Source organism: Phyllopteryx taeniolatus, chromosome 2, assembly GCF_024500385.1.
Source record: "Phyllopteryx taeniolatus isolate TA_2022b chromosome 2, UOR_Ptae_1.2, whole genome shotgun sequence".
NCBI classification, from domain to species: domain Eukaryota; kingdom Metazoa; phylum Chordata; class Actinopteri; order Syngnathiformes; family Syngnathidae; genus Phyllopteryx; species Phyllopteryx taeniolatus.
In genome coordinates, this window is record NC_084503.1 from 28,415,940 (window position 1) to 28,440,619 (window position 24,680).

General features: G+C 41.8%; 1 long non-coding RNA gene across 1 annotated transcript; it reads left to right on the forward strand.

The window, feature by feature from the left end:
• The first annotated feature begins 14,696 nt into the window (after positions 1-14,696).
• On the forward strand, positions 14,697-18,260 carry LOC133466314 (uncharacterized). Its single transcript, XR_009784916.1, has 3 exons — positions 14,697-14,821; positions 15,583-15,621; positions 17,712-18,260. It is a non-coding gene; the product is annotated as an uncharacterized LOC133466314 (long non-coding RNA).
• Positions 18,261-24,680: the final 6,420 nt, after the last annotated feature.

Below are 24,680 nucleotides of genomic sequence, written 5' to 3' on the forward strand. Positions count from 1 at the left end.
TAAATGTCTTCAAAGAAGATAATGGATGTTTTTGTCAACAACAAAAACGACTGAGACATTTACTTTAAGAATGTAACATATTATACTGTACATGTTTTTGTAAGCATTAAAAGCAGTTTACTCGTGCTTATGTGTTTAAGTCTCCACAGTCCACACCTCCAGACTGTTTATGTTCTTCGGTGCTGCTGTTTTAGTTAGCAATAGAGTTCCCACGGGCTCATCAGTCAACTCTTTACTACAATTAATGAATTACTCAGAGGTGTTTATGTGAGGGAGGTGTTTATTATTGCCTTAGGTAGATGATGCACCTTCTGTTCATATGGGGGCCACTATTTGAGGAAATACAGAAATTTAACATGCATATGTCCAGGATTTACGGTTTTCTGTCAGTCACTTTATTCAGACCATACACATGTCATGAGTTGAATAAACTGACAGCCTAAAATAATGCGATCGGTAGTGATATAAGTCATAAACTGTCAGAAATTATCACATACATGAGGCCTAATATATGTAGACAGGGGGCGAAACACAAACGTACACAGTCCTGCACAACTCTCTAAACCCTCCATCACTGAGTGGGGAAACCTTAACCTCCATTCAGAACAAAGTGAAGGCGACGCAGGCCCAGTTAAGAGGGAATCAAAGGGGGTAGGGGCGTGGGGGCTGCGGTTTAGCAATTCAAGGGGATCAAATGCTCGCCTCACGAGGACGCCGAACTGCCGCGTCGAGTGGAATGAAAGCGAGCTCTGTGGCGGCGCTTAAGTCTGGCGAGACACCCGCTGAGAGGGAGCAGTCAGGCCTGGAGGAGCCTTCACACTATTATGGGTCAAACCCCCCACCTCCAAGCCTACCCGCCTCCTGCTTTCCCCCACCTAACAATTTCTCAGCAGGTACAGCAGCCAGGTAACCCAACACCAATGGTAGGGCTCAATCGCCGCAGACACAGTGGCGGACGAGGCAGGGGCACTTTTTTTTGGTCATTATTGTGTTGGCATGCTCGCTTATTTGGATTTTATCGAATATAAATATATATATATAGATATATATATATATTATTATTTTTTTTTTTTTTTGCAAAGTACATTTTGCTTTTGACATCTCCCAAAGTGAACGATGTTAACAAGTGACAACAATGTTTTTTGTTTTATTTATACTGTATATAGTCTTAGAATTTAATGTAATTTCTTTTTTCATATTTTATAATTCAATTAATACAGTTTTCATTCATATTTTATCATAAAGTTTATCAGAATTTTTGCTACAATTTATTTTAAATTGTGTCATTTAATATAATTTTGTATTTTATCTTATTTTTAGTTACATATTTACTTTCACGTCAAGTTGCTCACATAGAAGACAAAAGTATATTTAGATAAGTATTGTATTTTATTTAAAATTAGTTGTGATTTAGTCATTAAATTTTGTGAATGAATTAACTTGTATTGTCATTTTATCTTTTTTGTTATTTCTTCAATTTAATGTTTTTCTTTTCTTTTCACGTCAAAGTATTTTCATTACTGTATATTTATTTGCATTTAACCTCAGCCAAGGCAAACCTGTCAACAAAAGTATATAATTTGTTTGCATATGCAGAATTATGCCTAAAACTGTGCAACCAATTCCGGCAAAACTTAAACAAGCACTTTATCCAAGCGGTTCAATGGAACTGCAATTTATCCTCACTAGTGTTGCAGGTGTGCTACCGCCTATCTCAGCTGACTCTGGGCATGAGGCGGGGTGCAGCCTGAACTGGTTGCCAGCCAATCGCAGGGCACATTACATTTGGGATCGATATGCTGTTTTCAATGTCATTCAGGACTGTTTTTACTTTTACTTTTAGACAACAACAGTGGCTTTTCAATTAAACGAAGGTGGGAAAGAGACGCAGGCGACGACAATGTGGGTCAAAGATTATCCTGCCTTCTGCAGGGGTGCGCGGAACAAATCCAATTTTTCCAACTTAAAGCAGGCCAAATAGGATATTGTTCATAATTACAAGCTAAAAGCTCCCCCGCCGAGTACAGCAACAATGGCCTTAATTACAGTTTTTTTCTCTGCTAACCTCACCACAAAGTAAAAACACAGAAGACTAAATTTGGCATTGCCGCTCACGGCAACTCTGTGTGCCAATTTTTGTCTTCACGCGCCAAGACAAATCATATTAACGTGTAACCAAAGAATACATTTGGCCTCAGACCGACCAAGTGGTGCCAGTAAACTTCATTAAAGAGAAAACACTTTTAAGGGACCTCTCCTTAATGAGTGGTAATTATAAATAAGCTCCTTCATGGAAGCCCCCCATCATGGGTGGGCTCGCCAGCTTGAAAAGAGGGCCGGCTCCGATGACAACCTTGTCGCTATAGCTTGCATAGTGGACAAAGGGCCATTTGTCAACATGGTTAAGCAATAAAAGGCTAGAACTTTGGCGCTGATGGATGGAGAAAAAAAGGCATTGGATCAAATTTAAAAAGCATCAAAAAGGGAGAGCTTGAACTCGTGTGAACACGTAAGATGAGATGATTTGAAGGCTACAATAGTCATTAAGTGGGACCAAAAACCAAAACGACATCTGAGTAGGACACTGATCTACCTCTGACCTTTTAACATTAATAATTGTCATACAAGTGTAACAATAGGTTAACTGCTGCTGATAGTAAGAAAAATTAAACTCTTTTAAGATAATGGTTATTTGAGGTTTAAGGTGACTTGTAGAGGCGCACCGCAAATGAGGTGTGTCAGAAAGGTTTCAGGACTAGAGTCACAAAAGATATATTTCAAATACAAACTACAAAGTAAAAGTTTTCCATTCAATCTAATCTCCCTGGAGTCTAATGCACTTTCCCGGCCTTCCCTGTGATGCCGTCATGCACTCCTGGAAAGATTATTCTTGGATCCTCCGCAGCTCCGTCGTCAAGGCCATTTGATGTCATCCACGTCTTCAAAACAAGTCCCCTTGATGACCTCATTGACCTTGGGAAAGAGGAACCATGTCTCGTGAGTAGGGAAATTGCTCCAGCATGGTGAGGTTCTTCTCAGCCAGGAAGTGTCAGATGCTCAGGGCATTGTGATCCGGCATGTTATCATGGTGAACCAGCACCTGCTGGTTGATCATCTGGCCCATATTGAAGGGGAAAACTAATTGGTTGTTTGGTTTTCGAATATATATTTGGTGACACCAGTCCTGGAACTTATCAGACACCCTTCTTATGTCACTTTATCGTTCATAATGGTCATACAACTGTAAAAAGAAGTTAACCAGTGCTATTTTTCAGGCAATAAAACTGTCAGTCTTAGCTGTAAAGGAGATGCTATTATTTATTTATTTTTCGCAATTTAAAATAGCTCCTAGGAGTTTTAATAACATGTCTGTGACATGCCTTCATACAAGTTCCCCAAAGATCAACAATTTTACCATACTTTACACATTTATTGTCCTACTGAAAGTGCCCCGTCTCATACCAGTGAGTGACTATATACCCTGCCTCATATACTTCTGGGCCAATGGTGAGTCTGACCTCCGATAACCAGACTCCTTTTCTTCAGAGAGCAGAACCTGGATGGGAAAAGTGAGTCCTCATAAAAACAATAGCATTTGACTACACTGTGTCGTATGCCCCCTTTAATATGACAGTGGTTAACTCATATTTACACTTGCCAAGAAACAAATATTTCATTATTATTATGTTGTTAAACCCCATGTGGCTGAAAACCTTTCCTCCTTGGCAAAGGTAACAAACAAATGGAAGCATAACCTACTTGAGATGTTGCGAGTTGTCATCGGTGCGCCAACAGGAAGTCATCTGAGACTGCCAGTGACAGGAAGTTGATCCCTTCCCATCTCCAAACACGTTGCCGCCTCCTGACAACTTCACCTCATTGTAGTCAAACGCCAAAGTGAGCGGATTTAAAGATGACGTTGACACGCGAGGACCCAGAAGATGCTCGATAGTGCGCGCCTAAACGCAAACGTTTGTTTGAGGTTCAACTTGCCGCAGATGTTATTCCCCGTATTGACGTGATGCTAAAACGCCACGCTGACAGGATGTTCACAAGACGGCAATGATGCACGCTGATACGACAGCTCGCAACTGTGATACCTGCTTAGACAAACCCTCTGACAACAAGCTAAGCGCGTAACAACATGTGGATTGTTTGACTTTCTCCTAGTCTCTCGGCCTCTCTTGTTGATGCTAAGCTACAATGTTTACACGGCCCCTCCAGGCTATTTTTACTTTCCAGCAACCAAAATAGCAGTCAAACCCCCCTAGCCACCTCCCCAAAAGACAAATGTGCATTGATGAGGATAAGAGGAGAAAGGGACAAGACAATCTCGGGGGATTAGAGGCACTAAAACACCCGCGAAGCACTCTCGACCGTCTGTCTACGTTTCTTTTGGGGAGGTAAAACAGAGGGCTAGAGTAATGCTCAGTGAGGATTAGGAGGCGTGTGGCCCCCTTTGCTTTCAATCGGGTTGGCTTACGATAGAATAAACTGATTCAACACATTGTGAGGTTAATTCTGCCCTGTTGACGGGTACCCCCAAACTCCCGTCAAAGTAATATATGCTCAAATTATACAAATATGTTGTTCAACACTGACAAAATGTATCAAATATTTCTTGTTGTTTTTTGCAAAATTACATATTTGTGTGTAGTACTACATTGAGCAAAAAGACCTACAAGTCTACAATCTTGCTCTTTTTTTTGGTTTTGAGGGACAAAATCTTGAGTTGCTAACGTGACTGCATTCTGTAATTATTGTATTATGTCGGTCATAATCAGAATTGATTTGCAACAATAGAAGCAAAGTATAAGAGGCAGTCTTTTGTAGTCAGGAAAATGTAAAACTGACTGAAAAAAGGTCACACCTAAAATTTTGACCTCACTTAGGGGTCTATCTTATTGGCGGAGACGTCGCCCGGACTGTCAAGGCTGATCAGTTGCGGCGAATCTGGGACGAAAATATTGCTTGCGCTCTCACCAGGAATATACTTGGGAGACATCTCTGGACAACTCGACAACCAGTTCACCCAGAACATGGTGATATAGGCCAATATATTATTTAAATAAATGTAAAATATAAATTCGGCCTCAGCTGTGTGAAGTTTGCATGTTCTCTCCGTGCCTGCGTGGGTTTTCTCCGGGTACTCCGGTTTCCTCCCACATTCCAAAAACATGCACAGGAGATGAATTGAAGACTCTGTATTGCCCGTAGATGTGAATGTGAGTGTAAATGGTTGTTTGTCTGTGTGTGCCCTGCAATTGGCTGGCGATCAGTTCAGGGTGTGGCCCGCCTCTTGCCCACAGTCAGCTGAGATAGGGGCCAGCACACCCACAACCCTAGTGAGGACAAGCGGGACGGAAAATGGATGGATGTGTGTGTGTGTGTGTGTGTGTGCGTGTGTGTGTGTGTGTGCTCACGTTTTCCAGTGCAATCCCTCGCCATAATCTACGAGTCAGGCTGTTAAAACCTCAGACTTCACAATCAGAACACTGCTAGTGTAAAGAGAGGTCCATGGGATCTTAAAAGCGGAGGGGGAGGGTGCTAATCATTTTCCCAACTGGGCATATGGACTGTAGCTTCTGTTGGAGGCTCACTTGAGAGCTCCTTAAAAGGTCTGGCAGTGTTTTTACTTTGGAGGTGAATGAGGAGCATCAAGAGGCGTCTGCAGACCCTTCAGAAGTCCACAAGCCCTGCTTCTTCTTCTTCTTTTTCTTCCTCCCTTAGCCTCGACAAAGAATAAAGGAAGAACAGGAAAATTCAATAATGCCTTTGAGAGGAAGGATTACCTGAGGAGACACGAGCCCCTCCTCTCCCACTTCCTCTTTCTCCCAGCATCCCTCTTCCAAATACTTGCACTTCCCATCTTGGCTAAAGACACACATCAAAACTTCTCTTTGAAGCCACGACAGGCAATTAACCTCCCCAGAGTCCAATGGTACAGATTGCCTGGGATGTGTCACACATTTCAGAAAGGTGGGGTTAGAACGGGCTTGTTTGTTTGTTAGTTTTTATTTATTGTTGATTTCTTTAATGAAGTGGCAGATTGGAGACAACCCATTTCTGTCAGTGCAGAAGAAGTAAAGTAGGCTAAACCTCATGAGGAAGGTCCTCGCTTCACCGTAAGCCGCAAGCCTTTGCATGCCGTTAGTTGTACTCCTGAGCGCTTGCGACGAACAACGCGGCGAGTAAAAGGAGCCCGACGTCTCGCCAATGTTAATGAAGTTGTGGGCGCAACCACAAATTGATGAGGTTGATGCTAATTTAATTTAATTCAAAAAAAAATCTCACCTGCAAACTCCTCTACAATTAAGTTATTACATTATTTTCATTCAGATGGAAATTACATGAGAAAGTGGAAAAACACTAAACATTGTGTAAAGAGATTAATTAAAATGTTTGGGGCACATAGATGTCATTGAAGAAGATGGGCAGACTGCAGTTGATGAAATGCATTTTGGGTAGTGTTGTCATTGCTCCGAATAACTTTTTTTTTTTTTCCTTCAAATTTTAAAACACCCCTCCTGGAACCGTCACCTTATCGTGGTGGAGGGGTTTGTGTGTCACAATGATCCCAGGAGCTAAGTTTTCTGGGGCTTCACGCCCCTGGTTGGGTCACCCATGGTGAGGGACCAGACAAAGCACGGCTAAAAGACCCCTACGAAGAACAAATGGACGTAAGTTTCCTTTGCCCGGACGCGGATCACCGGGGCCCCCCTCTGGAGCCAGGCCTAGAGGTGGGGCTTGAAGGCGAGCGCTTGGTGGCCAGGCCTGCACCCATGGGGCCCGGCCAGGCACACCCCGAAAGGGTAACGTGGGTCCCCCTTCCCATGAGCACACCACCTGTGGGATGGGCCATAGGGGTTGTGTGCAGTGGCCGAAGGCAGGGATCTTGGTGATCCGATCCCTGGCTACAGAAGCTGGCTCTCGGGACGTGGAATATTACCTCTCTGGCAGGGAAGGAGCCCGAGCTGGTGTGTGAGGTCGAGAATTTCTGACTAGATATAGTCGGGCTCGCTTCCACGCACGGCCTGCGCTCTGGTACCAGTCCTCTCGAGAGGAGTTGGACTCTCTTCCACTGTGGAGTTGCCCACAATGAGAGGCGCTGAACTGGTGTGGGTATACTTATTGTCCCCCCCCCGGCTCAGCGCCTATACATTGGAGTTCACCCCGGTGGACGAGAGGGTAGCCTCCCTCCACCTTCGGGTGGGGGGACGGGTCCTGACTGTTGTTTGTGCCTATGCACCAAACAACAGTTCAGAGTACCCACCCTTTTTGGAGTCCTTGGAGGAGGTGCTGGAGAGTGCTCACGCTGGGGACTCCATCGTTCTTCTGGGGGACTTCAATGCTCACGTGGGCAATGACAGTGAGACCTGGAAGGGCGTGATTGGGAGGAACGGCCCCCTGATCAGAACCTGAGCGGTGTTCTGTTATTGGACTTTGTGCTCATCACGGATTGTACATAACGAACACCATATTCAAGCATAAGGGTGTCCACCCACTCACTTGGCATCAGGACTCCCTAGGTCACAGTTCGATGATCGACTTTGTGGTCGTGTCACCGGACTTAAGGCCGCATGTCTTGGACACTCGGGTGAAGAGAGGGGCGGAGCTGTCAACTGATCACCACCTGGTGGTGAGTTGGCTCCGATGGTGGGGGAAGATGTCGGTCCGACCTGGCAGGCCCAAACGTATTGTGAGGGTCTGCTGGGACCGTCTGGCAGAGTTCCCTGTCAGAAGGAGTTTCAACTCCCACCTCCGACAGAACTTTGCTCATGTTCCGGGGGACGAGGGGGACATTGCGTCCAAGTGGACAATGTTCCGTACCTCCATTGCTGAGGCAGCAGACCGGTGCTGTGGCCATAAGGTAGTCGGTGCCTCTCGTGGCGGCAACGCCCGAACCCGTTGGTGGACACCAACGGTGAAGGATGCAGTCAAGCTGAAGAAGGAGTCCTATCAGGCCTTTTTGGACTCCTAAGGCAGCTGATGGGTACTGGCTGGCCAAGCGGAATGCGGCCAACGTACAATTCACCCTCATATTCGCATTGCAGTCCCCCAGCAGAACGATGGCGTCGCCACCGGGAGCGCTCTCCAGCACCCCCTCTAAGGACTCCAAAAAGGGTGGGTACTCTGAACTGCTGTTTGGTGCATAGGGACAAACAACAGTCAGGAACTGTCCCCCCACCCGAAGGCAGAGGGAGGCTACCCTCTCGTCCACCGGGTTGAACCCCAACGTACAATTCACCCTCATATTCACAAATATGGACAATTTTGTCCTTAATGAACCTAGCATTCATGTTTTTGGAAGGTGGGAGGAAGACAGAGCAACCACAGAAAACCTACAGCGCAGGGCGAATATGCAAACCCCACACACAAATCTTATTGAGCCAAGATTGAAACCCAGAACCTCAGAACAGTGAGGTAGACATGTTGCCACTAAGTCACTGTGCTGGCCGCTCCCTGACACTATTTGAGGACATCTTAACCATGACTATTACGAGATTTTGCAGTGGAATCACTGCTTTGTATCGAAAATAAAAAACATTTTGTATTAAGACCGGGAAAAAGACAATATTTTCTCTGTGTTGATGATTAAAAAAACAAATACTATTTTGAGACATGTGCTTTTTGTTGGACAGTGACGATAATAGAAACAAACAAAAAAAGCCAAAATCATGGAGAGGCTGACTTGTGACTAATTTGTACAGAATCGCCTTCTTTAGCGCTCCCTACTGACGGGAATGTCTGGTCTTGCTATAAAAGGAAATCACCCAGCAGTGTCCAATTGCATGAAAGCTTTGAGCTCATTTTCAATTTTAATGAGTATGCCATTACTTGTCTTGTCTTTTCCCCTCCAACAAAATGCATGTGTGTTTTCGAAAAATGTCTCACACACTTTTGTTAAGCTCAGGGAAGCCTGCGCCAGATCGCCTAGGGCCACAACCCACGCACCCCCACCCCACCCTGACTTGTTACCCTTCTGTGTGCACTCCTCTAAATATGAGGACAAGTGCTTCCTGCCACGGTGCGGCCCTCCCCAGGTAGTGAGGCGGTGAGGAGACAGCTGTTCTCTGCTTCAAAGAGGGGTGGCTAAAAAAAAGAAAACTAGATAAATCATTCAGCTTTTGTTCCACTATGCCACAGAGCTGCGATCACAAATCCCTTTTTTCCCGGCTCTCTTTGTTTCCCAAAAGTAAAAAAAGGGGTGGGGATGTGACAGTAAATCCGACTTCCTCTGCAGGTTTTGTTTATGCTGCTCCATCACTTGAACTCGTCAAATACGAAATGACATTGCTGTCATGCTCCATTTTAGGCAAATTTAGCAGGAGAGATTCCCCATTGAAGTATACTGTATGTTGCTTAAGAATAATACAGTATAGATCTTCAGGATTCTCGTCCTAATTGTGGTGGGAGTGCCTTCCAGGCGTTGTGCAAGATTATATATATATATATATAATAGCGGTTCTGTGAGCACATTTTTTCATGTTTTGATCATGTTGGATTGATTAAACGTGATGCATTTCAGTGGGATTTATTTGAACCTTTTTTATGGTGTGCAAGGGAAATGGGGTGTGGCATCTCTAACAGGATGTTCAAGAGGCTGCGTGACTTTAGAGGTTTTGGACAGGCTTAACAAAATGCATATGTGTCTCAAAAAATGTTGGCCATATTTTTTCAGAGTGTTGCAGGAGCGTGAGGGTAAGCCTTCTGTATTGTGATGTTTAAGCAGATGCATGGCTTATAGGCTCTTGGACAGTTTCTCCATCAAAATGCCTTTGTGTTTCGAAAAATACACTTTCGTCAAACTTTGGGAAGCCTCAACTGACACAATCCGTGTGCCCCACCCCCACCTCTTCTCTTTTTAATTATTTTGTCTCATTTGGATCTTTTTTGCATGATCAAACGAACATAATGCCTTTAAATGGGCTTTGTTTTGATTCTGTTTTCGGATAGTGTGCAGGAAAAATGGGGTGTTTCTTCTCTGTTGTTATGCTGAATTGGGTGTGTGGCTTAAAAATGTTGGTTAGACCAATTCAACGGTGTGTGTGTGTGTGTGTGTGTGTGTGTGTGTATGTTTTACTTGTTTGATGCCAGCACTCCGGACTCTGACGGCCTTGGGCAGATTACATTTACATGGCAACACAGAGAAGCTGAAATCTAATTGGATACAAAATAAATCTACTTAATACGGTACTGTACATTACTGGAAGCTGGGCAGTCAAGGCTGCAAGCTATGAAATTAAAACAAAAGACTGTTGGAATTTAATTAATATATATTATATCCATCCAGTTTCTGTACCGCTTCTCCTCACTAGGGTCGCGGGCATGCTGGAGCCTATCCCAGCTATCTCCGGGCGAGAGGTGGGGTACACCCTGAAGTGGTCGCCAGCCAATTGAAACAAACACATAGAAACAAACAACCATTTGCACTCACATTCACACCTACAGGCAATTTAGAGTCTTCACTTAGCCTACCACGCATGTTTTGGGGATGTGGGAGGAAACCGGAGTGCCTGGAGAAACCCCACGCAGGTACGGGGAGAACATGTAAACTCCACACAGGCGGGGCCGGGATTTGAACCCCGGTCCTCAGAACTGTGAGGCAGAAGTGCTAACCAGTCGTTCACCGTGCCGCCTATATATTATATATCTATAATATTATATGGAAGATGACTGTTATGCTGCCTCCTGTTGAAGAAACCATGATTTCAGTGTGATTAATGGTAAAAAGTGACAAAGTGACAGCTTTCTTTGTTAACATGTAATTAATTTATTCATTTAGCGCTTCTTGTCTTACCCCCTTATACTGTATGTATTTTTGGTGCTTAATTCTTCTAAAAGGCCTACGATGCATACAGAACAAAACAATAAATCAGAATCTAACCTATTAAATTGGATTTTCGATAACGCATAACTTGGAGATTCTTTGTTTGAGAGGAGGCTTGGCGATAATTGAAAAGCCAATAATTCAATGATTCCGGGTGCAGGCTGGCATTAATAATCTTTTTATTATTTAGTTCTTCATTTCCGGCATAACAATAGCACAGTGTATAATAAGATCAAAGCGAGCGGGCTAATAATGGGCGAGCCGAGGAGGAGCAGAGAAGGAGGCTTTTACAGTATGTCAGTCAAACACTTTGAAATGGTGTCTAATTCTGTCTCGCTCTGTCCACACGCCCCCCCCCCCCCCCCCCCCCATCCCCCGAACCCATCCCCACATCAATGGCGCCCGGTGGCCCTCCAGCACCCGCCAAGAGCACAAAACTGTCTTTAATCTATTCTTCACTGTTACTGTTGAAGTGTTTCATGATTACATCCTCTACCACTTTCAACATTCGTCTTACATTCTCACTACATCACTGGATTTGTAATGGCAATTCACTTTAAGCACCTTTGTGTGGCAATGCAAACCTTTTCTTTTACATTTTCTTTGATAGACATTCATATCATGGAGGTGAATTTGGGGAAGAAGGTAAAAAATCTTTGATGTTGTATTAGTTGGAGAAGAAAAAAAAGTGTCACACTAAAGGAATAAATTCCCACTAATGAATAGGGAAAATTGTATTTTTATTTAATGAAGAAAACATTTTATCATATGAGAATAAATTATATTATCAGAATAAAGATATATCTTTACGAGAAAATATTTGTAAGGTTACAAGAATAAATTCCCAATATTACAAGAATTTAGTCAGAAAAATGGGGATAGAAAATTGGATGTACTGCTTGTAAATTATGAGATTCTGCTGGACTTACTACATACTGTAAGGACAGTGGCTTACTAATTTTAGCAAAATAAATACAAGAAAAAAAAACAATGTTATGAGCACAAATTTGCAGTATGAATAAATATTTGTTTTAAAAAGAGGAACTCAAAATGTTACTACAATAATGTGTTTTTATAGGATAATAATTACTTTGTCGTAATAATACAACAACAATAAATTGGTAATGATGATTATTGAGCAGACCTTCATAAGCACTAATCTTCATTGCACTTTTTATTGCTTGAAATTTTTACTTTTAATATTAGCCACAGTACATGTAGAACTTATTTTTACACTTACAAGCTGATTAACTGTGCTAAACAGCTTATGTGTCATAAACAGTACTTAGAAGCATTTTGATGGCCAAATTTCGACACTTTGAACCAATTGATTGCACTGTAGTTCCATTATTTCTTCTTGGGCAAACTGATTCCAAAATATGTTGGCATTTGTTTGAGTTGTAACATCTGAGGGGCCACTATGATTGGTTTTCTAAACAACCCCAGCAAGTTCACTGGCATATGTCATGGGTGTCGAACACCATACATTTTTTGATTTCTCATTTTCGGAACAGGAATGGTAAGGGGAAAGTTGAGTCCTGATTTCAGATTTGTGGAGGGAAGCACTGAGACCAGAAGCTCTGGCCACTCGCCAGCACTAACTGTACTGTCGCTCCACTTCCCGCTGAGACAACATCCATCTCCCTCGTCAAGGCCGACACTCCGTTTATTCCCACATTCATTTGTCATGTCCCCAATCAGCCGGATGAATGAAAACGCCATGGCCGTGATGGATGAAGGCTCTAATTAAGATGAAAACAAAAGCTCCAGTCACCTCTTCATCCAACATAGGAGGTGTGTAATTACTGTCAGTCAGCTGCAGGTCATCTGACAGCAGACGGTGGTGGGATGTGGAGGGGGGGGTTTCCATATATTTTTTGGGGGAGGTGGTGCTGATGCTTTTGTTTGTTTGTTTAAAACAAAGAGTGCATGGCACTGAGAATTGTATCTGAAGGAAGTCCCCTCGGAGATGAGTTATTCAAAGGCATGCAAATGACACGGCTATGTGGTGCTTTACAAGGGGGCTATGTTCATTTGGATCTGCTTAATTGCTTCATTTCTAAAATAACTCGCCGCTTGTTTACGGGCGCGAGCAAAAGTGAGCACTGAAGCTGCACTGCATTTGATGCATCATTTTTTTAATTTATTTTTTTGATTGTGTCTGGATTATTCTTCTGGCTGCCACTCATCAAACAGTGCATGGAATGCTATTTCACTTCTAAAATGTAGGGACATACTGTATGTATATTTTTAAAGGATTCGCAAAACTATTTGGGCCACACCAAAAAGAAGAAAAATAAATAAAACTTTGCAGAAAAATGTTGAGAATATTTTCTTTTCTCTCTCTTTTTTTCTCATAAATTACACTCTTTTAACATTAAACTCTATTCTTGTAATATTACAAGTATTATTTTTTTTCCTGTCAGGATTTTGTTCTCCTAATTTACGATTTTATTGTTTTATTCTTCTAATGATATGAATTTATTCTTGTGTTTATTTTTTTTTCAGTTTGGCTCTAATACTCATCCATAAACAAAACACTGGCTTCCCCACGTAAAATAATAACTACCTTTTCAAGCCTCTTCTGATTGCAAGCATCTAAACATATACCTATAGCTAAGTCAGGTGAGAAATGAGAGTACTAGTGTATTTCACTATACGTGAGGTGTTGACAAGAATGTTGGAAAAAGCTAACGCAGCGAGGGGAGGAGACGCTGGTGGAAATTAATCAGGTTGGTCAGATGCAGAAAAACCATATTGAATTACGAAAAAAAAAAGCATATCAGTGGAGGTGAGCCATGCGTGACACGCCTGTAGTCCCCATTTTTGACATGCAGCTATGCCAGAAGGACCTTCAGCGATTTTTTAAATAATTGAAAAGAATCAATTATTGTCAATGCAACGGGGGCAGCCAAGCGTGTAACATATGACATATCAGCATGTTGCACTTCCCGGAGGCAAAAGCGCCCATTTGCACTATCTTTTGTCACATCGAGTGGCCAGAGCAAACATTATTCAAAGCTAATACACACCACATACATCCCTTTGACCACGGCAGTTACATTAGCCAAAGCTTCTTTGTTAATAAGTGTATCATATATATACTTGCATGAGGTAGAAAATGAGGAATGGTGGCAGTATTTTCAGCTTTGCTTCAGTCACAACTTGAGCAAAGCTTCTACTGAAAAGAATAAATGAATCATTTTAATATTCAAACAGATGAGTAACAGCAAGAAAAAGTAGCGCTGTATGCAGGTGAACTAATACACAATGTTTATGTATGTCTGTGACTGGCTTTCATCAAAATACCCCAAAAAGCAAGAATTTATAACTTGGCATGGACTGTATTTTCACTCATGGAGGCAGCACTTCATCACCAAGATGCAACATTACATTGACATATTGTCCTAATAGTCAGTTTATGTATCGGAAAAAGTGTCCAAAAGGATGTAGTTTCTCGAAGATGAACTTTGGCAGGACACGAAAGCGGGATACACACAGGGGTTATACAGACTAGACGACTAGTGGAGAGCATGACGTCGACTCGTCTCTAATCACGTGTTTCTGGCTTGAGTAGGAGGCACAACCACTCGAAGCAACAGATGAGCGTGCTGACTGAAATTAGTCCGTCACCTTCACTGATTAAAATTGTCTTCAATTTCTGAATGTACAGCTTTGTTAACTGCGGAAGAACCAGGAAAAGGAAAAGAAAGCCAGGCTCCAGCAGGATTTTCAAAATATTTTCGGCCCGCACTATTAAAGTGGAAGGACAAAAAATAATTATTTTACCGCACAAAAAGAGGTCAGGGATTATTTGCAAACAATTCAAATGCCCCCACCAAGCAGGACCAGCTGCTCTGGTCGGCCCAGAACGAGGACAAGTCTCCTCGTTTGGCCAAGTCATAAAAATGTTACCAGGCTGTTCCAGCGGCAAGCACATCTAGCGACAGGATTCTTTCACACGCTGGAAACACTATGATGCGACAGCGGGTGAGGAATGTCTGTGTTCTTGTGTTCTATTGTGTATGTTCTGCCTAAATTCGATGTATCAACTGTCCACTGTTGGTGAATATATGGGAGATTATTGCAAAGATCCCTGTGAATATTTTCATTCATCCAGGTCATTTCATTTTCAGGGCATTGAATTGATCGCAACTGGACTGTTCTGATTAGTTTACAAGATGTTGAGCATAAATAGTTGAGTTTCTCCACACTAACTCAGGCTAGTCTGTCCTATCTAAGCCTTATTGCATTAACTAATGAAGCCTGCTCGGATGTCAGGCGAAACATCTTCGAAGAAAACCAGAACAGTCTAGTTGCCATCGATTCCATGCCCTGAGAATTACTGCAAAACCTTCCCTTCTCCTGTGATTATTTTAATTATAGAACTATACTGAAAAAAATGACCTCATCAGTGACTAGTCCACATTGATTAAACAAATCCGAAACATTTCCTACTAACATATACTGATAATCAGGCCGAATTGAAATTTTTTCTCCCCTTTCGATCAACGTCAGCAGAGGCCCATTTATCGGGTGTCCCTTAAATATTATCCAGAACGATTATCCTGTGGTGTAAACCAGCCAAAAGTGCAACCAAATCCCTCAAAGATTATCCAGAACGATTATCATATGGTGTAAACCAGCCAAAAGTGGAGCCCAATGTAGTTACCAGGTAAGATAACAGATAGCCTTCCTTGTTTTATTTCTTCTTCTAATTCTACTCTTTTATTCTTCTTTGTATTTTTCAGCAGTCTTGATGCTCTGTGGCACCCTGCTGCCTTCCACAGGTCAGTCTTGGTATGATGGGCATCTGGTTTGAGTAAAGTGATTGCGATCGTCGGTGGAGAAATACTGTAATGTATGTGGTGTGTTGTGTTGGTCATCTCGAGTACACCACACACTATAAAAGCAGTGATGAAAATCAGCATGTGTGAATTGTGGGTATGACTGATGATAAAACATTAAAGTAATTAGAGGGGGTAAATCCATTCTCTTAACCACTTATTCTCACTAGGGTCGCAGGAGTGCTGGTGACTCTGGGCAAGAGGCGGGGTACAAATAATAATTCACACCTACGGACAATTTAGAGTCTTCAATCAACCTACCATGCATGTTTTTGTAATGTGGGAGGAAAGAGGGACTACCCTAAGAAAACTCACAGAGGCACAGGAAGAACATCCAAACTCCACACAGGGGAGGCCGGATTTGAACCAGGGTCCTCAGAACTGTGAGGCAGATGTGCTAACCAGCCGTGCCGCCCAAAGGGAAGGTTTAAAACATGAAATTAAACTCCAAAAATCATATACAAAAGAATCAAACAGAAGCTCAACAGTCCAGATGGGACTGTGAGTATTTCTTCCCCCGGTTGCAGTCTTAATCTAAGCCTTTCAAAATAACCCCAATATTGCCTAAATATTCTTATTATGTACATCGCATAACCTGCTCTGCTTCCAATCATCCCCAGAGCTGCGCTTGAGCTTCATATTGGCGAGGACACACGTAATCCCTTGTTCGCCTGAATAACACATCACGAAAAAGAACAAAAAAAAAAAAAAAAAAACATCATCTCAAGTCCCCGAGTGGCAAATCTCTTTTTTCATGTTCTCCCTGAGTGGACCAGCCTTGTTATTTATTTGGGAACAAGGCAGGGAACACGGATCAGAGCTCCTGCTAAGGACTTCCTAAGGACAGAACCGCTGTTTTCACATCATATCCGGTGTATACAAGCTGTAAACCAACCCTGCTAGGGCCTGAGGCCTTTGTTAACACTTGTTTATTGGGCCTTCTCTCACCAGACACACTTGCAAATATTGATCACTACACGTTTTCTGACATTGTCCTTATTGCCACGACAACAACCTTGGAAAAATGAACAGTATTAAAAGAGAAAGATTGCTGGTTATCAGTGCTTTTTAGGGATGGGAACCACAGAGTAATTCATGATACTGTCGCTTTTTTTTTTTAATGTTACAGATAAGGTACTGTATAACAATACAGTGGTTGCATGATAAACGTTATATTGTAAGAAAATGTCCCTAAGTGAGAAGTAACCTGCTAGGTCATAACCTTACAAACCACGGACTAGCCCCTCGATCATAAATGGACAAACCAGGACGTAGTCTGCTAACAAACAAACAAATAAAGAAGTAGCCTGCTCGGTCATGAATTTACCGTAATTTCTCGTGTATAATGCGCACCCATGCATAATGTGCACCCCCAAAGTTGACCTCAAAATTCTGGAAAACCCTTCTACCTATGTATAATGCATTTTTACAATGCATGATTTTGTTTCTACCCATATGATCAAAACATGAAGTATTTTTATCATCTCTAGGTGCGGCATATTAGAATGAAAGTTTACACCTTTCTCATAACGTGAATGTGAGTGCGATTGGTTGTCCATGTCTATGTGTCCCCCGTGACTGGTTGGTGTCCAGTTTGGGCTGTAGTCTGCCTTTCCCAGCTGGGTTGGGCTCCAGCACCCCGCGACCCTGAACAGGATAAGCGGTGTTGAGAATGGATGGATGGATGGATGGATGGATGATGGATGTAAACACCAATGAAGCCTAAACAGTGAATATTGTAATCTTTGGTGGCTCTGTGGTGGGAGCTTATGTTAAAAAAAGACATTGAAGACAATTAAAGTTCCTACGGTTGCTTTGAACCGGTGTTTTCACCATTCACCCGAACCAGGAGGACATGCTTAGCCCCGTTTTGCTGAATGCGGAAGTAAGTTAAGCATATACTGGAATGTGACTTTGAACATCAACAAATTGATCTGATCCAGTTACATTAATAATGTATCATGAGAGTTGCATTTATATGATACACCATGATGGATACCCCTAAATCTTATGATAACTGTTCTTGTTTATAGGGCTGCTTTGCTGCTTGGTCGTCCATTATTAAGCTCACCTCATCTGTCACAGCGAATGCTGAACAGACCTGACAAAATGGATGGCTATATAAAATCAGGTATGAGCAAAATTATGTGGACTCAATGTAGGGGATAGCACCCATGATGGATATGACACCGGATGCCAGATATATCTTGGGAATGGAGAAATTAACTAACTGGTGGCCTGCATTCATATACTGATATACAGAAATAGGATGAGCAGAGGAAAAATAGCCAAGTCCTGGTGATTAGAAGATAGGTTTTCTTTAGCCAAGGTTATGCTACAAGACCCATACAAGGTCCCCCATTGCAAGGTGATGCCAAGAACAGCTAACGATGACTAATATGCCCTATGCACAGAAATGTAACAACACCAGCGATCAATGCGCCACATTACTTCCATTTTTCTTTCTCCCCCGACATGTACTGTTGGAATAATGTAGATTTTAAATTCGACAAAGACAAAGGACATGAAAACATTTCATTGTTTCATCAGAGCAACTTTCCATTACACGTTCAAACAGCTTTACACCCAGCACTACCTCTGTAATTGAAAGTGCATCTCCACAGCATCAAAATCGGATGTTCATTTTTTTTTGTTACCTATAACCAAACTTCACGCAGTGACAAACAACTCTTCCCTTCGCAAAAGGTGTGGGTGTTGTTTACAAGTTTACGTCATTTTGATGTCAATCCCTTCACACCCCACCACCCCTTGCACCTCATTGTGACACAACGGGCTGCATCCAATTCCACACTCACTTGTGACATCTATCGTGACATGCTCCAGTAATAATATCTGTATTCATATCAATTCACACCCAAAGCAGGGTTGGCACTAGGTCATAAAACCTCTGAGCCAATGTGGCTAAACTCTATAAAATCTCCTAGCCACACTTCTGTGTACACTGTGTACTCTGTGTACACAGCAACACATGTGTTTATGTGGTTAACCCTTTAGCCACACTTAGCCGGTCCTCATCACTAGGAAGCAGATAAGCTTGTAACGATTTGGGCCCTATCAAAACTACCTAGTCTTTAATCGGAACTAGGTTTGGGAAAATACTCTAATTGCGAGGTTGTTTTCTTTTTTTTCTTTTTTTGAGACAAATGTTGCGATTTTGATTTAGCATTTTTGGGGTAAGTTTGTCTTCAGCATGATTCACTAAACACAAGAAATAAATTATTCTATGGTATGACCAACATGACATTGGATACAGCCAACAATAAACAACTCTTTCCTGTTCGCGAGCCCTAAATGTTATGATTAATTGAAACGATGAACAAATTTGTATTTTACTATTGAATACTAAAAAGAAAAACCTTCCATCAAAGTGACTTATTGATTTAACTTCATGCCTTGAACAAATGTAATACTGTATAATGATGCTCTTGCCAGTAGCAGTAGCACTGTTGTCAGCCAAGTACAGAGAAAAAGAAAAAAACTTTTCAGCAGGAAGATGTGATTATAAAAGCAGTTGAAATGGTAAATTATATTAAATGTTGATTAATGTTCTTATTAATTACAGTAAGTGCTGAGATGATTCACTTATTTAATGATCCTCAAGAAGGATCGTAAGGACTTTATCAAGCTCAGGAAATAGGAGAATTCAAAATCTTGGTGGTAAAGATACATAATTGTAACAGACAACATGGTCAAAATTACAACCCCAATTCCAATGAAGTTGGGACGTTGTGTTAAACATAAATAAAAACAGAATACACTGATTTGCAAATCATGTTCGACCTATATTTAATTTAATGAATTAATGTTCAAACTGAAAAACTTTGTTTTTAGCAAATAATCAAGCTTTGAAGGTGGAATTCTTTCCCATTCTTGCGTGATGTACAGCTTCAGCTGTTCAACAGTCCGGGGTCTCCGTTGTCGTATTTTACGCTTCATAATGGGCCACACATTTTCAATGGGAGACAGGTCTAGACTGCAGGCAGGCCAGTCTAGTACCCGCACTCTTTTACTACGAAGCCACGCTGTTGTAACACGTGCAGAATGTGGTTTGGCATTGTCTTGCTGAAATAAGCAGGGGCGTCCATGAAAAAGACGTTGCTTTGATGACAGCATATATTTCTCCAAAACCTGTATGTACCTTTCAGCATTAATGGTGCCTTCACAGATGTGTAAGTTACCCATGCCATTGGCACGAACACAGCCCCATACCATCACAGATGCTGGCTTTTGAACTTTGTGTCCATAACAGTCCGGATGGTTCTTTTCCTCTTTGGCCCAGAGGACACGACGTCCACAATTTCCAAAAAACAACTATGAATGTGGACTCGTTGGACCACAGAACACTTTTCCACTTTGCATTAGTCCATCTTTGATGAGCTCGGGCCCAGAGAAGCCGGCAGCGTTTCTGGGTGTTGTTGATAAATGGCTTTTGCTTTGCATTGTAAAGTTTCAAGTTGCACTTACGGATGTAGCGCCAAACTGTATTTACTGACATTGGTTTTCTGAAGTGTTCCTGGGCTCATGTGGTGATATCCTTTACACATTGATGTCAGTTTTTGATGCAGTGCAGTGGTCACGGGCATTCAATGTTGGTTTTCGGCTTTGCCGCTTACATACAGTGATTTGTCCAGATCCTCTGAACCTTTTGATGATATAATGGACCGTAGATGATGAAATCCCTAAATTCCTTGCAATTGTACATTGTCCTTAAACTGTTCGACTATTTTCTCACGCACTTGTTCACTTGTTGCTCCTTTTATACCCAATCACGGGACCCACCTGTTCCCAATTAGCCTGTTCACCTGTGGGATGTTCCAAACAGGTGTTTGATGAGCATTCCTCAACTTTCTCAGTCTTTTTTGCCAGCTGTCCCAGCTTTTTTGGAACGTGTTGCAGCAATAAAATTAAAAAAGTAAAAGTTTGATTATTTGCTAAAAACAATAAAGTTTATCCGTTTGAGCATTAAATATCTTGTCTTTGTAGTGTATTCAATTAAATATAGGTTGAACATGATTTGCAAATCGGCGGCATGGTGGACGACATCCTTTTTCAACTAAGCATTGGCGAGGTGGCGAATGGGCAGCACGAACACTGCAAAGAGTTGCAAAAGGACATTTGTGGATTTGGCTCTGAACATGTTATGAATAGATGGGTATAATTAAATTAATTGATTTTTGATTGTTCAAATTTAGAAGCGAAAAGAATGTCATGGATATGAGTTGTGGGGGCAGGATAGATCCGACTACTTGGTAGCAAACAACAGTGGGCAACAATTAATTCAACCCCAAATTGGTAAACTGCCTAAACAGGTTACCGTAGAAACACCGATGTGCTGTGAACCAAGTTTGTAGTAAATCATCCAACCAGCAGAGGGAGCCATTTGATTCAGACCCATACTTTGCTGCCTAAACTGGTTTCCCCAGAAAAGGAAACAGGAGCTGATTTGTGAAGATAGCATTTTGAACTCTAATAAGAATTGTTGTAAAATTTGCAGTCATATATATCTGGGGAAGTAACCTGGTTGTCTGCTGACAAACATCATTAAGTAGCCTACAAACTATCAAAACAACAAGAGGTAGCATGCTTCTAACCATAAAAACAAGGAACTAGTCTGCAAGCTAAAAAAAAACAGACAAACCAGTAACAATGGACAAACATGAAATTAGTCTGTAATAAACTTGGAGCCAAATGGAAGCCAGTGACCAACCAGATCCAATCTGCAACAGTATCGCCTTGCGGCTAATGATTTTTTATTTTTTTGGGGTTACACATATTAAGGACTGTTTTGCCTTGGTGGAGGTCTGTTGTTTTATTTAAACGAAGATTAAGAGAATTGTTGGAACTTAATTATTCATTCAACATTGTTCTAAAACTATGGAAATACATGCTTTTATTTTACATAAAAATGATCACAATTCATGAATAATCAAATTTATTTGAATACATTCTGTGTATAACTAGATATATAGACTATAATTAGAATAAAAGGAGGATATTAAAAGGGTCATGAGAGCTCTTAATAGCACACATTTGCTGAATTCTGTAAGCAAAGTGTGCTACTTTGTGATAATTGCAGTCATTAGCCTATTCGTTTAAAAAAATAAAATAAAACATTCCCCAAGGTTTAGCATAATAATGCTTTCAAGCTTTCCGGAGGCTGTGCTGCACACAGCCTCCGATAGCAAAATTCCAGGTACTGGAGTGATGAATAGCAAAAAGATCCTATTCATCCGTCTGCTGTGGTTTCATGTGGCGGTGGCGCGCCGTCGGGGCCTTTGATCAGCTCGGCGGAGACAATTCAACGCCACCCCAGCGCCTCAGCCCCTCACGGCACGCCAGCTTTACCTGCTGCTAAGTCAGGTATCACAGCCGGGGACCTTAAAGAGGCTTTAACCTTGCCGCCTCATCGGGCTGACATTGATTCATGCTAGGGCCCCCGCATGGATTTGAGTCCCCAACACAGCACCCAACCCCCCCTCCCCTTTTATGTTGGGCTGTTTATGAGAATATGGAGATGGTGTTCCCGACCTGGGGCTTTGGGCCTGATCTCCCCCACCACCCAGCTTCCCCCAACAACAAGTCAGACCCGACCTCTCGACGAATCTCGTGTAGCTCACTTAATACCCGTAAGAACACGGCACACGACGCTCTTCATCTTTGGTAACAGAAAGGAATTTGAGCACAGATTAATATTATGAACAGTAATATTCCCCCCGTGGCATCTGCATGTGCAGTGGATTACAGGGCTCCGGCGCGATTACCGGCAGGGGGAAGAAGGGTTACAAGTCCAAAAAAACTTTTCATCTTCACCCTTGGCACAAATGCGCATGCATGAAAAGACATATAAAAGTATTAGCAATAGCGTGTGCGCCTGCTGTCTTTATTAACGCACTACATATTTTTAGATGGGTACAGCACTTTTCACCTATTGTGATGTTCTTTATGGCACCATGAAAGCCAATGTCTGCATTGCTGCCTGAAGACAGATATATTTGTACACATTTAACTAGATCCTTGAAAGATCCACAAGTCACTTTGATTTTCACCTGCTAAAATCTATCCAATATATGTCAAGATGTGCTAAGCAAAAGAAAAAGAAAAATCACGATTTGATACATACCTTGGTTTTAAAGTCGATTCACATTCAATACACTCAAGCAGGGTACAGACAAACAGGCCAAATTTAAGCTTTTTCCCCTCCCTGGCCAAGCTAAAAAAAAAAAATGATGCAAACTGTGAAGCGCACACAAGCCAACATAAAGACAGTAAAACTATTGATTGTATTTTCACTTATGGAGGCAGCACTTCAGCCGTATTAGATTGGCAAATTGTCCGAATTGTAGATAGAATGGCCAGAAGGACAGTTTGTCGAAGATGAAGTTTGGCAATACATTAAAGCTTGGTATACACATGAAGATAATCGGGCCACATCTGAGCATTTTCCCCCCAACTTCTGCAGCATTTAGCAATTTCTTTGTAGAGTGTGCAATGATAATAAAGATTCCAAATATATTTCTAATTTCCCCTCCCTTATGAACAAAACATTTCTGATGTCTCTGAAAGATTATCCTGAGTGATTCCTCCCCAATGTGGTTGTAAAATGGTCATGGCGTACAATCGTAAAACCTGTTCATTATGTACGATCGCTAAAACCTGCGGAGACTTGCGATTATCATTGGAGACTCGCGATTGTCAGTGAAGATAGCATTGTGTGTGTGTGTGTGTGTGTGTGTGTGGTTTGCTGTGTTGGTGATCTCAAGTACACCACACACTAAGAGCAGTAAGCACACAGACCAATTTTTCCCGCATCGTGTGTGTGGTCTCTCCCGTTTTAAAAATTGGTTAAGGTGCTCAAAACCTGTAGGTGTGACTGTGTACCCCGTTTCAAAATAGAATTTTGAAATGTGAGACCCCACAAGACAAAATAATCATTAAGTATACTGTAACTGTGACTTTAATACTATGTAATTTATATCCCATCCTGTAAAAGTGAAGTCAACGTTAATTACGAAAACAAATGACCAGCATATTGTTGAATCCAAAATGGTCAATGTCATATTATGGAATTAAAACCTCATAAATCCGCTATAATTATGACTTTTTAAAATAAGGAGATGCTCTGTGTTCTTTAACAGCATGTGCGGATAAAACTGTGTGCCTAATGAGCTGATGAAAACATGTCTTATTACATCATCTGTTTTTCTCTCGCATGTGGTGTGTTTTCATGAAATACTACACTGTAAAACTGTACTGAACAGCAATAACATATCTATACTCTGCAATTGTGCTCATATCTATTATTTACGCAATACCATGAAGGATTTAATTTTTAACTGTCCACTCGTCAATACAAAGGAGGCAGCAAAGTACTTCCTAAATGTCAAAACTGACCAGTGCATAGTCTGAAAATGAGTAAACTATTTTATTATCTTGGGTCTGTTTTTCTCTCGCATGTGTGCATATGTGGTGTGTTTTCATGAAATACTACACTGTAAAACTGTACTGAACAGCAATAACATATCTATACTCTGCAATTGTGCTTGTATCTATTATTTACGCAATACCATGAAGGATTTGATTTTTTTCTGTCCACTCGTCAATACAAAGGAGGCAGCAAAGTACTTCCTAAATGTCAAAACTGACCAGTGCATAGTCTGAAGTTGAGTAAACTATTTTATTATCTTGGGTCTGTTTTTCTCTCGCATGTGTGCATATGATTAGCTTATCAAGAAAGGAAGCATACACCGCTAATCTCCCATAGGACTGCATTAGGGATCCCTCAGGGCTGGATGTCCGGCTCACTCTGGATATTAGTTTTCACCGAGGCATAAGGAGGACTTGCCAGGTTTTTTGTGACTCAGCTCGCTTTAAGCCTCATTATACCTCCTTGCGACCGGCCTGACGCCAAGCCACGTGTGCGAAGCGGGTCAAGGAAATCTCCCTAGGGAACTGTCTTTCTGACACGAGACTCAGCAATTTCC